Raw genomic sequence first — 10,086 nt, forward strand, 5'->3', positions numbered from 1 at the left:
GGTGAATTCGGAGAAATAATCGATTATTCTTTTGCCTTTCTTTTCGTTTTGATTGCGTACGCCATCAATAACGAAATGTTCGAGCATGCTCACTCATGCAGTGTTTATTTATTCATGAAGTTATAGACATATAAAACTCCATTAACACGTTACATCGGTTAAAAAATATTAGAAAAATAGAAATTTCAGAAGGATGAGATAAAGATGAAATAAGCACAACTCCGCTCTCACGAGAATTTTTAGTGGAGACCATGTGATAAGTTAGATTGTCCTTACTTTTACCACATGTGACAGATGAGTACGAGGTGTCTGCTCTACCATATTCTTGTTGTTTACTTACACTTGAATTTTGTTATTCGCTTTACTCTGTGATTCTATTCGAGAAATATTCTCATGCCATTAGCCCAGTTTTATCAGGATTAGTTTTATCCAAACTAGATTATAAAATCTGTAAACCCATGCAAGCTGTCACACATAAACTGCTGTGCGTCCTGCTATACTAAAAATGAATAATTACGGTGATGCTATTAATCTCTCCAAATGATGGGATTTCCTCAGGTTTTCTCCTCCATCATCCAGAGCACTCAACCTTCTGACATGTGAGCTAAGAGGAAAGATCAGTGTCAATCTATTTATTAAATACTAGTAAACTTAATTTGTGTTTTAGATGAAACGAAATCTAAGCTCAAATACTTTCTTACTCTGCTCCAAAAGACTGCCTTACATGTACATCAGGTACAAATACTTCATTCTGGAGACCCGTCATCTATAAAATTAGTATGTTTCCCCCAAATAGGGGACAGCTAGGGGTCAGTGGTACAAGCTCCATTTCACGTGGTTGAATTATTCAGTAAAAAGGCTAAAATGCCTGTAAGAAAAATATCATTGCATCTCTAAACCAATCTTGCTGCAGAAACCGAGAGAATCTAGGAAATCAAATCAAGTGTGAGCTCCCTGCACTTCGGGAAGGCGGCCTGGTTCCTGCTGTGCCTTTGACATTGGGACAGGTGAAGTTTCTGCTGGCCAAGGAACCCAGATGAGTCTAAGAGTCATCCAGAATATTCTTCTCTGAATTCTCTTTCCCTTCTCAAGCTATCTAAGTCTTTTTTTTTTTTTTTTTTTTAAATCAACTTGCCCCAAAAAGCTAGGTTCAAGTCCCCAAGATGAAGAACAACCTTGGGCTGGTCCAGCCAAGACCATCCCAGGCCAGCTCCCAGGAGCGGCCTCTGGCAAACCTGAGCTGAGTTCCAACCCCAGCCCAAGAGTTTTGGATGGAAGTGAGTCAACCTCAGGAATGCAGGGAGTTCTACATTTAGCCCCAAGTTAGTCACCGTGGCAAACGGCAGTAAAGCCGTGGTCTTGCTCCGCCTCCTTTACAGCTGCGACAAAGTGACCGGTGGAAGCAGAGCTGGGAAAAGGAGCAGGCCGGCTCCTTCCAGTGAGGAGCCCCGGAACCAGGCAGACCCCAGCAGCGCTTACGGCTCGGCTTACTTAACGCCACCGAAGCAAGATGCCATGTGGCTTTCCTGGGAGTCTCTCTCAGCTGTAGCTTAAAAAAAAAAATTAATTCTGAAGTGGCAGGAAGAGAAACATGAGATGAAAGGACCTGCAATTTAATATGGTTCAAGAGATCTACAATTCGACAAAAAGAGCGTAATAAATGGCCTGGAGGAAAAGCAGTTTCCACTCTCTAAAGTTCAGTTCGCGTCTGTGAGAATTTCTGCAGCTGAGGTAAGCCAGTCAGCAAACAAATATAGCCATCTACTGAAAAAAAAAAAGTTTTAAGTACTTTCTTTTTAGAAGAGGAAATTCTCATACATCTTTTTATTTCGATTCAAAAGTCACAACAGAGAAAGTAGTAAAGGTCCTCCATTTTTCTCTCCTACCTCCAGCCACTCAGTTCTTTTCCAATTCAGAGAGATGTCGGGGCAGTTCGTTTTTATTGGCCAACAAATATGTGACTTATGGGCGAGTTGGTGTGGCTTATGGGTAAGGGCAGTTTTCCAAGAACAAATTCCAGCAGAATGGAAAGTTGTTAATAAAGGCTTTTTTTTTTTTTAAAGAATTCTTCCATGTACGCACAATATAATGGCATCAGTAGCATTATCTTCAGGTAGGAAGCACCAATGAAAACCAGAAAGGTTACCAGTAGTCAGGAGAAAAAACATTTTGACAGAATAAAAAGGATAACATAATTAACCTTCTTCTGATTTTTTACAGGATGTTTGGAGGCTTGTGAGGAAGATCTTCCTGTAAGAGTTTGAGTTGGGGTTTGGCATCTGGCTTGGCCTGAGTTGCTCAGGCACAGCTGGCCCCAATTATTACAAAGAACTTCTCTTGGCTCTGGAATGTTCTAAACCACTGGGTATAAAATCTAGTCGTTTCCCATTAATTTTTCACTTTTTCTGATATAATTCTAGATTCTTCTAGCCATCAGACTCTGCTTTATAAAAGAAGCTCCTCACTGGCCAACCATCACTCTGGTCCCGGGTTCTGGGAACCCAAGAAAAGATTCGTCACAATTTGAGTGATTGCCAGTTAATCTCCTTTCCCATGGGGGTGGGCGAGAGAGAAGGTAGCAAAGATTCATTCAGTACCTGATGTTTTACATGCTTTACTTCATTTAATGATAGATGCCTACCCGTCCCTCTTGTATTTTCAATTGAACGAGTATCGTGAAATTGAGCTAGTAAAGCTTTGCAGCTGTGGTATGTGCATCCTGGTCCCAGCCATTCCAGAAACGCCTATTTCCTAAGCAAAAACTTATATGTGTGTATGTATGTATGTATGTATTTATGTATGTATGTATGTATGCGTGTGCATGTGTGTGTGTGTGTGTGTGTGTGTGTGTGTGTGTGTGTACCTTTACAAATGAGTACTTGGAATTTTTCAAGTGTCTCCAGTGTCTTCCAGCCCTGGTTTATGAAACCCTGTAATGTCCCCATGCTATAATCCTCTAGACCATCATTCCTCAAAATAATTCACTGTAATTTAAATAATAATTTAAGCCATCCGGGTATTATGATGCCAAACAAATAGAAATAGAGATTGCTAATTCATTTTTTTTAAGATCGGTTCACAGACTGTCTTTTAAAGTCTTCAGGCTAGTATTTTCCAAAGTTCCGTCATTTGCAGAATACCTTCATGACTTTTTAAATAGAATTTTATAAATTGTAGCAAAATCATAGTGCATGTAGTTAAAAGTCAAATTGTTCTACAACACTTGCTACAAAAAATAAAGCCCTTCTCCAGCCTTGAAGTTACCTCTGCCAGTGCTTCTAAATTATTATTTTCCTATTTATCTCCAATTCTTTATCTTTAAAAGCAACTCCTAATATTTCTACTTGATTTTTTATTTTAGCATTATCTGTTGACTTCCTACTATGAAATATCCAGATTAAGCTTAATTTCAGTAGTCCTTACTCAGCTCCCATTTCTACTTCCCGTCCTTCACCATCCTTCCAATATAGACAGTTGGGTAAAATCGATATTCAGTTGACATTACTTTAATGATGAAATGAAACCACAGTTGACATCTAAGACACCTAGTGAACTGTGATGACTTTTCCTTTTCTGCAATTATTAGTGTGTGGGGTTGTTTTGTTGTTGTTGGTGTTGGTGTTGTGGGGGTTGTTTTGCAGAGTTAATAGTACTATGGTTTGATAAGATTTTTTAGACACTTTTCACTAATATATTCCCAAACTTTCCCATAGTTGCATAAATCCTCCCTCAGCACTCATGCCCTTGGTATCCCAACGGATTCATTTTCATGAAGAATTCTCTTCTGGAGTCTTCGGCCCAGGTCGGGGAAGAGGGGCAGATTTCTGGCTGTGTGGGCACGGAGGACGCCTTCTTCCTCCTAAAGGGACTTTTAACCAAAGTTGTTTTGTTTCGAACCTTTGCTTCCAGAAGCAACAGATGCTGCAGATTTCTAAGCCTTTCTGAGGTTCTGAGGTGCAGATCAAGTTGCCTCTCACCTTCACACACCGCTGGCTCTTCAGCTTTCTTGAGTCTGCTCATCAGTTCGTTTCCCCATGTCCACCTGACATCTATCATTTTGCCACCATGAGATTTCTCATTTTATTTGTACTGTTATGGGCAAGTTATGCCTTATCATGCATGCCTTGAAACAAACATCTCTCAACCCACCATTTTAAGCTGGAAATCTTTTTAGTTTTTTTTCTCTATCTTGGTATTTTTTAGACCATTTACATAGTATTTGTCTTTATATTGACTCGATTTTTCTAGTTTAACTCTTCCTAATCAATAATAGTCAAAAAATTATGGTTGGCTCTCATCAGATTTCCTAATAGTTTCTAAAATACACTAGCATTTGTTAAGAAGAAGGAAATCTGGCACACCACCAGTGGCAGGCACTGTACGGAGGGAAATACTACTCTGGTGTCAAGTAGAAAGGTCCAGGGAGGTTATGTGGCCTGAGGTCAAGCCAGTGACAGAACTGGGACATTCTCTGGATCTCTTGAATTCCCTACTTGTTCTTTACCACTAAGCTGGGCTGCCTGGGCCTCTAGCCAAATGTACTGATTAACTGTATACCTGACTTCTCTAAGCTATCCAGGGCCACTTAACCTGTTAGACCTCTGTCTCATTGTCCAGCCCCTAAGTAACAGATCTTGTTTAAAGCTCATAGTTCCAAATGTGACCCACACTGGATAGGGAGATGCACTGGTGGCAAAAAAAAAAAAAAAGTCAATGAGGTCAGTATTATTTTCTACTCATCTGACAAGAAGGGTTAGTTATTAAGTAAGCAAGTTTTCCATTGTGGGTTCCAAGAGTCTCGTTTATTCCTCAATGAATAAGGAAGGGCACCAGAGAAGCCTATGTTCTTTCTTTTGCTGCGTGCAATGTACGGGATCTCCAAGTCACAGAGACCTTACATATTTCCCCAAACAGAAGGTAGTACAGTTTGTAAATGGCAGAATCGTTTTATAAACACAATGTCTTCCAAACCCGTCATTTAAATAGAAATGGCCCAAAGCCAGCATTACTTCAAGCGCAAGAATTCTCACATAGTTAATCCTCATCAACAAATTCCAACATACCAAATTTAGCTTGGTGAGACCAGCATGATGCTGAAAATACTTCCTTTGCTGCTTCTTGGCAATGTGTCACAAAAGAGGAGCAGATGTTGAACTACACAGATAGGTTAAATTTTGAAATTATAAATATCATTATAACTAATTAAAGCCAGAATGAAAGATACAAACTGGAGAACAGTAAAATCATTTTTAAAAAGCACTTTGAAGTTCGTTTGGTCAGAGCTTGGTCCATGTCATAAATTTTAGTCCCCTATAGGGTACATGTTATACTTTTTAACTTATGATCCTGCTTTAATATAACAATCTTATGACAGTATAAGATTCATTTCCTTCTACTCATCTCTGTGTTATTTTCATGCATTTTCCTTCGATATATGGAATGAATCATGTTAAAGATGTTACTTCATTATCGTCTGGATTATGCATTTCTGACAAAATGTCTGCTGTCGCTGTAACTGTTGTTTCCAGGTATGTAACGTGTCCCTTTTCATATGAAGTTTTTCTTTTTACCAGCCATTTTTAACAACTTAATTATCTTGTTTCTTGGCATGGTTTTCTTAATGTTTATTCTGCTGGGTGTTTGTTGAGCTCCTTGAATCTTTCAGGTAATAGTTTTTATCAAAGTTAGAACATCTTTATTTCTTCGAATATGTTCTCCCCCACCCCCACACCATTTTCTTTGCAGTGTAATTATGCGTATGTGCTCCACTTAGGTTATACAGTATAGTCCACAAGTCACTGATGCTCAGTTAATTTTTCAGTCCGTTGTCTCTCTGTGCTTCACTGCAGATAGTTTATATTGTTGTCTTCGGCTTCACTCATTTTTTCTTCTTCAGCGTCTGACTAAATATTAATCCCACCCAGCATTTTTCATTTCAGACATTGTATTTTTCATCTTTATACGTCCCATGTCAATCTTTTTATACTATCGATTTATCTTCTCATCATGTTTACGTTTTCCTTTATTTTCTTGTACATGGACAGTACACTTAAAATAGCTGTTTTAATGTTTTTATTTGCAAATTCATCATTTTCATAATTTCTGGGTCAGTTTCTATTGATGGTTTTTTTTCTGGGTTAAGAGTAGTATTTTCCTGCTTCTTTGCACACCTGGTTATTTTTGACTAAATGCCTGACATTGTAATTCTATGTTGTTGTTTGCTGGATTGTGTTATAGTCCTCTAAATAGTATTGAGCTTTATTATGGCACTGGGTTAAGCTACCTGAAATCAGTCAGACCCTTTCGAGGCTTGATTTTAAGCTTCTTATGATGAGTCTGGAGCAGCCTTTAGTTCTGGGCTTCTTTAGACCCGCTACTAAGACGGGGCTAAATAAGGAGGGTCCTCTTTCTGAAGACTCCACTGGGAGTTCTTTCTCCTCTGGAGAGCGGGAACACAAATGCCTCCTAGCCCTGTGTGAGTCTTGTGAAATGCTCAGCTGCTTGTGGCTGGTTCTTTCTCCTCAGATACATTCCTGTCATGTGTATGTAGATCAGTGCTCAGAGTCACCCCACTGCATATCTCTGGTACTCGCTCCCTCTCTGAAGCCCCACCTCAATACCCTGACCCATAAGTTCCAGTGGCCATGACCTCCCTGCACTTGGATCTAGCTCCTCATTGCAACAAGACCGTTGGGCTCTGTTCCGCACCCCCACCCCCGCCCCCGCCCAGCACTGCAGTCTGGAAATTGCCTCCAGGCAGTGAGCTGGAGCAGTTGTAGGCTGACCTCTTCCTCCCCCAACCCCTTCCTCACAGGGTCATGGTTCTATGCTGAAATATCTGAAAACTATCATTTCATACATTTTGTCCAGTTTTCTAGATATTTAAGGCAGGAGTGTAAATCTACTTCCTATTACTCCTCCTTGGCCAGAAGCAGAAGTCTTTCGATCCTCTACAATGAATGTGTATTGTTAGAAAAACGCTTTTTCTACAACGTTTCCTAGTGATTCTAGAGTTCCTTACCAAGTTTGAAGGTGTTTTAATAATTACTATTATTAAGTAACTATTAAATAAGTCATACTGGAACCTTCTCTTTGGTCACATTATTAGCAGGTTCCTTTTCCTGACACCTGTCAGATGCCTAAAGGAATGCAGAGTCGAACTCTGGATTTCTCAGGATGGAGTCTTACCGGGTCATGTGCACACACTTTGTGTGGCGATCAGAGTTTTCATGTTTAGATTGCCATATATCATGATTATCTGGAGTCCAGTACTGACTATAGTTGCTGGAAATGGTACATAAAAGGTGGTGACCCTCAGAATCCTAATCAAAGTCGCAAGACTTTCCTTTCCTTTCTCTGTCCCATGTCCTGGAACCCCTATTTCTTGATGGTAGGCATTCGGTGGCATTCGATTAGCTTCCTGACCCTTTGATTCCTTTCTAGAGACCTCATATACAGACACATCGTGTTTTAAAATTATCTTTTCTTCCTTCTTACAAACCAGTCAAACTCCAGTTACCTTATAGGCTTAACCCATTCATTATAAGAAGCTTGAAGGCAGATACTAAATCTTATTTTTAGTGTTTCATCAGCCTATAGAACATCATCTGACAATGGACCGATTTCAAAAAGAGGCTGCCTCTACGCTTAGTGTTTCTGCCAACTGTGAAGACGGTACAAAGCTGAAGATCTTGGTGGCCATCAGTACCACAAAGTAGGGAGTGAGAATAAAGGCAACCCAAGAAATACAGAGAAAAAAAGAGAGTGAAAAATATTATCATGATGGCATGATTTGGGCTCCTGGACTCAGCTACCTAGATTCACCCTTAGATTTCCCAAGAGCCTACATTTTCCCATTTTTGCTTAAGTTAGTTTGAATTGGGTTTCTGTCACCAATGGGTTTAAGCAAACTTCTACATCAAACACCAAGATGGGCAGGGGGGAAACACAAGGAAAATGGTGAGTCACATGTCAAGACAATCAGTGGCTTACAGTGTAGCACCCCTCTCCCTGCTCTCCCCACCCGAGAGGCAGCAGGCAGAGTGGGGAGCAGGCAGAACCCAAGCCTGGAATGCTGACAGGCCAAGGCTGGACAGTCCTAACCTGTGGGCTCTTGTCACTTTCAGGTGTTCCCCACACGTACCTCAGTGGGGAAATGGGTGAAGGTACTTCACGCTGGCTCGAACACACTCCCAAATCTTCCTTGCTGAGTGTTGTCATGTTCCTCCACGGACCCAGAGTTCTGTTGACAAGGAATGGTGGACGCACAGTTCAGTGTTTCTATTCATCACGTCCTTGTGGAAGTTTCACTGTGTTCTACCGGGTTATCAGTTCAAGCCCTGGGTAACGACAGGCAGGTATGTACAGGCAGGTATGTACAGGCATCAAACGGATGATGGTTTGGTTAGAAAAAAAGCATCACTACCCTCATCTGCCCTGATCGCCTTTGACCCCCTGTTTCAAGTTGTCCTTTGGCAAATGTGCAGAATGCTGGTGAGGCAGTGCCTGGACCCCTCCCACATGGGTCTCTGATGAAGACCATTAGGAGAGAACCGGAAGAAACTTTAGCAAGCCACACAGTTGTGCCAGGGGTCCTGGGTCAAGAAGCTGAGTCTCAGCTCTGCTACTGATAGCCTTACGGGGCTCCCGATGAAACCAGAACAAGAAGACATCACGCTTCCTTCTGTAACACACTCCAGAATGCCCGAAATAGTGCGGGGTTACATCAACATGTCAACGCAGAGCACGGATGATGTCTTTTGCAGAGTCAACCCCATTTCCTGGTTGCTAAGATGAATCTGGCAGGTACCACATTGCTGACAGACAAATCATGGTAAAATATGTTTTAAAAGTAAGAAAGTAAAAAAAAAAATGCATATCGTGGGAGATGGATGATAGCAAACACTTGTGTGGGTGATCGCTATGCAGTAGGTGCTTTTGTAGACACAGATGACTTCTCTATTTCTGCAAAGAAGGCTGTAGTCCCATCCTACGGATACAGAAAGTGAGGCTCCAAGATGATGAATACCCACAAAACCAGAACCTGGACTCTCTAGAGACAATCTTTCTCCAGCATCAAGGGCCTCTCGGTCCTGCGCTACCTCGCGACAGCTCGTGAGAAGCCACGCCTGCCCCTGTCACATTCAGGCCGGAGGAGGCAGACGACGTTCCTTTCCTATGGGAACTTGTGCTTCGGCCTCTATCTTCCAGTTGTCTTTAAACTGAGCAATGAGACTCTTCCTTCCCACGTAGGATTGTGGCTTCTGTTCCTGTGTCTCTAAAACTAAACGGAAGACAACTACCAAAGAGATGTGTTCGTGCCAACGTGGTGATCCGGCTAAGAGCCATTTGTCCTCCACCGCCACGGGGCCCTTTATCTCCAGCGCTATTTACTTAAGTGTTTTTATTGTGATAAAATATACCCAACAAGATTTTCCCTTTGAACCATTTTGAGTGTACGGTTCGGTGATATTAAGTAGTCACACTGTCGTGTAAACATCAGCACCATCCACTCACAGAAACCCTGTGCCCACTGGGCGATTCCCCAAGCCCCCCAGCCCCTGACTATCCCCTGCTACTCTCAGTCTCTATGAATTTGGTGACTCCGGACACCTCACGTAAGTGGAATCATACAGTATCTGCGGCTCGCTTATCTTACTCGGTGTAACGTCCTTCATGTTTATCCACATTGTAGCTTATGTCAGTGTTTCCCTTTTTTTTTTTAAGGCTAAATGATATTCCATTGAATTCATAGACCACATTTTCTTTATCCTTCCATCTGTGGATGGACTCAATCCGCTTTTGAACAGCTCTAAGGGATAGAAAAGGCTTCCTTATTTCGAACTCAATTCTGTTTCCTTCTAGCCTGTGTTCACAGGTCTTAGCTCTGCCCTTCGAAAGTTACACAGAGTCAGTCGAATCCTTTTCCCCGTGTCGGTCCTCTACTTATTCTGAGACAATCCCGAGTTGTCTCCAGGACTTGCCCTCTGACCTGTGAAATGAGGCCTGAGAACAAGCGTTCCAGGCTCGGGCAGCTGCTTCGTGGGGGAGAAGCCTCACACCCGTCTGTCCTCCACCGCGAGGGCA

At 41.7% G+C, this 10,086-nt stretch overlaps 1 long non-coding RNA gene across 2 annotated transcripts; it reads left to right on the forward strand.

Annotated features, from left to right (window-relative positions):
• The first annotated feature begins 261 nt into the window (after positions 1 to 261).
• LOC111731398 lies at positions 262 to 9,447 on the forward strand. 2 transcript variants are annotated; one of them, XR_002777118.1, is made up of 3 exons: positions 262 to 2,575; positions 3,714 to 3,802; positions 3,910 to 9,447. It is a non-coding gene; the product is annotated as an uncharacterized LOC111731398 (long non-coding RNA). The 2 variants fall into 2 exon arrangements; XR_002777117.1 differs by having other exon boundaries at positions 262 to 3,802.
• The last annotated feature ends 639 nt before the right edge of the window (positions 9,448 to 10,086 follow it).

Source organism: Pteropus vampyrus, unplaced genomic scaffold, assembly GCF_000151845.1.
Source record: "Pteropus vampyrus isolate Shadow unplaced genomic scaffold, Pvam_2.0 Scaffold370, whole genome shotgun sequence".
In the NCBI taxonomy this organism is placed as follows: Eukaryota; Metazoa; Chordata; class Mammalia; order Chiroptera; family Pteropodidae; genus Pteropus; species Pteropus vampyrus.